We start from the raw sequence: 3,730 nt of genomic DNA, 5'->3' as shown, positions 1-3,730 counted from the left end.
CCCGAGCTCGGGAGGGGTTACTTTTTAAACAAAAGAGATATAAAATCTCTTGAGGTAAAGGTCCTTCCCACCCCAGCTCGTGGTACAAGGACCTCAGGGCAGACAGCACCCTGTACGAATTGGTGTTGAGTTGGAACGGAGCCAACCCAACGAAATCAATAAAGTCTTTGAAAAAAGATTTCAAGGGCAGCAGTGCTCCTGCCCTCATATGTTCTTGGCTCCATGCCGCATATTTCACTGTGGCGTCACGCCCGCCAGGGGCGAAGCAGCTCCGTTCTTGACCAGTCGGAGCTCGACACTTCAAGGTGCCTGACAAACCAAGGCCATGGAAAGCCAGGATTTCAGTTATTTGACTGGTTGTGGTAACCGTGCTCTAGTAGAGCTCGGCCTCGAACATCTCTCTCCTCGGCTGTGAGGAGAAAGGTTCCCCCATTAATGAAAATTTGAGCTCTCCGGGGGGGTATGCGACAGTAACCTTTAAAGCAGGATTGAGAGGAATCGGCCTAGGGCCTAAATTAGATTCCGGATAGATGGCCTCCCGAAGAACTCTCCTCTTCCCCTCGATGACTTTGTCTATCTGACGGCGGTAATGAGCTCGAATGTCCTCTTGCTCGCGCGCAAGCTCGTATTCTCTTATCCGACGTTGATTCCGGGCGAACAGCGATTCTGGGCTCGGAGATTTTGGCTCGTAAGGGATTGCCAGCGATGACCCCCACCGTCTTTCCAGATTTGGTGACATCTAACGAGAAAGAAAAAATGGTGAGGGCCATGCATACAAGAATCACGAGCTCGATGGAACAGGCTCGGAGATTTAGGAGCGAGACAAACTAAATATTAAGACCCTTATTGAGGAGTCAGGGGCGTGTGTTCCACAAAAAAGAAAAGGAGCGTGGATAATTTTGTGAAAATCCTGAAATTCAAGGGAAAGAAGAGTGGCGGTTAACCAGGAAAGGCGTCTTTGGGTTTCGTGCATTTATCAAGGCCCATGTCTTTATCCGAAAACTTAGTGTACAAGAAACGTTGCCTAAAAATTTCAAAACCCAGAAAAATTGGAACCTCACTCAAATATGAAAACTGGGTATAAGCCAATGATGTAAATCCAGTACGGGAGTCTAAAAAACATCTGAGCCTATCGGATCAAAACCTCCAATCACATTATGCTAAGGATGTAAACTAGTATATACACATACACAGCAAGAACAGTTTGAATAAAAACTGACAAAATGGGAAACAGAGATTGCTTACTTACACAATAATGGCGACTGCAGAGAGATTGTTGATTGAAGAAGAAGTTGCAAATAGGAACTCACTGACTCGAACAGACCAGGATTTCTTTGCTTCTTTGGCCGAGAAAACATGCGCAGAATGAAAAATTTTTGTGAGGAGGTCTCTGGTTTCTTTTTTCCTTTTTTCTTGCTCTTGGTAAGCGAAGGTAAAAATGGAGACGAAGAGTAGGGTCTTGTATATATAGGTGGGAAAAAGGAATTAATCTGGAACGTTGAACAAAATCCTTGCACAATCCAACGGTCAGGGATCAATGACAAGATGGCGCCGAAAAGGTGTCAGATGGACGATCGTGGGCGTGTTTCCAAGGTACTCAAGTACCAACAATGAGCAATGCCCAATTGACGCGTGTCCATTTTCAAGAGTGTATGATGGTACAGTTCTCAAAGAAAGTAGTTCAAAAGTTTCCTTCTCTTAGGATTCGAACAAATACTTTTGAGGGGGCAAGATGTTATACCCAGATTTCGAGCTATGTTAATTATGACCTCGAAAGTTGGATTCGCAAATCAGTGGACTCATAAGGTTGGAAACATGCTCCAGGATTGTATGTCGAGCTTGCAGGATATAGACGACCTCGAGTATGGTGACCTTGAAGTATTCATGATCTCGGAAGATAGCTCCGGGAACACACTCATCTTCAGGGACAACTTCGGATCAGGGGTCCCGAGCTCGACGCACGTACGATCTCGAAAGCCGTGTGGCCTCGGGAGATATTCCTAGCTCGATAGATGACGGGAGACCTGGGAGGCTAAAAACCTTAGAGATACGCGATAACCACCTTAAATATCTGCAAGTGTTATAAATATGAGATGTAATCCTCATTTATTATTGTAAATCCCCTAGAATCGTGGGATATTATTTGGTATCATACGTCTCCTGGTATTTAGGGGACGTTTCCTTTTATATCTGATTATAGGCATTTAAAGCCATTAATTTTATTTATACAAAAAGAGTAACTACCCAAAATATGTGGGATAGTATTCTTTAGTCTTCTCTATAAATAGAGAAGCCATGCACCATTGTAAATGACCGAAAATCTGATCTTTGAGAGAAAACTCTGGAGAATTCATTCTTGAAGAATTTCTAGAGATAATCTTGAGTTTAATAACAAAGACTCGTGGACTAGGCAGATTTAACTGTTGAACCACGTAAAAATCGTGTGTTTATATTGTTTTATTTCAATTGGCCATTTTCAGTTATAGTTTACGTGCTCTTCTTTCACTGTTTGACGAAAAACGGCGTCAACAAAAATAATATATATGTCTTGATAATGTATTAATTATGCATGAATTACATTTACATGAGCAATCTTGGACCATGATGATATTTCTAATTTGATGAGGGACAAATTAGAAGTATCAATATTTGATTAACTAATTAGTAATATTTACACGTTGAATATAGTTTAATCAAATCCTAATAGGTTATGCTTATACGAAACAAATACATAATAAGTCCATAAAGAATAATGCACATGTTCACATTGTGATAGCGTGAATTAATTATAATAACTTTATTTATTGGCTTGAGACAAACTAGGTGAAAATCAATAAAATAAGTTGCCTCCTTAGTTCTTTATGAAAATCTATTACCAATTTTTTTTGTACATCATTACTTGAAGTTGTATAGAGATATGTTTTAACCATAGAAATTGATTATAATACTTATATTTTGAACATCTAAATAAACACTTTTTACACGTACCCATACGTTTTTTTAATTTTGATTTTTCATTCAATGGGTAAAATGGACCATATTTCTACAAATTAGACCATGCTTCTAAAAGTAGCATAAATCTTATAACGGAGACCAAAATAAGGCTAATTAAGCCGAATTCACTAATAAAGCAAATCAACTCTAAAATTCAGACATCCCACAAAGATAAACACCACTATCGATACAACAATAGATAAACCAATTCAAATCCCTTACTTAGAAATACAAAATAGTGGCTCGCCTCTAAAGAAAATTGTCATTGAGTATTCGGTGCTCAAAGTAGAATTAGTAACATCACCCACATATGATCTAAAATAGGGGAAATATCATACAAAAAGTCACGAGTCAAAGTCCTTGAAAGACAAGGCAAACAACATCATTATTGAAAATTAAAAAACTAGGCTAAGCAAAGATTAAACTGCCCATTACAAGCCCCACTACACCCATTCCACATGCCCATCAGAGCACCGCTGCCTACACCAGAGCTGAGGCTACCAAGGCACACAGACTAGCGCACCACGCTGGAGAAGCCAAGGCAGACGATGGTAAACACAACCCATAACCCTCTAAGCCCTATAGTAGTTCCACCAACCCCACCAACTAGATTTAGCACATCAAAGTCGACTTCTAGATCTCAGAGCCCAAAGGACACCCAACATCGAAAACTGAGAAGGAGACACAACTAAAAGAAGCACGAAGACAATTGGTGCACAACACATGATAACTCTAC

This window comes from Humulus lupulus, chromosome 7 (assembly GCF_963169125.1).
Source record: "Humulus lupulus chromosome 7, drHumLupu1.1, whole genome shotgun sequence".
NCBI classification, from domain to species: Eukaryota; Viridiplantae; Streptophyta; class Magnoliopsida; order Rosales; family Cannabaceae; genus Humulus; species Humulus lupulus.
This window is presented reverse-complemented; position numbering follows the sequence as displayed.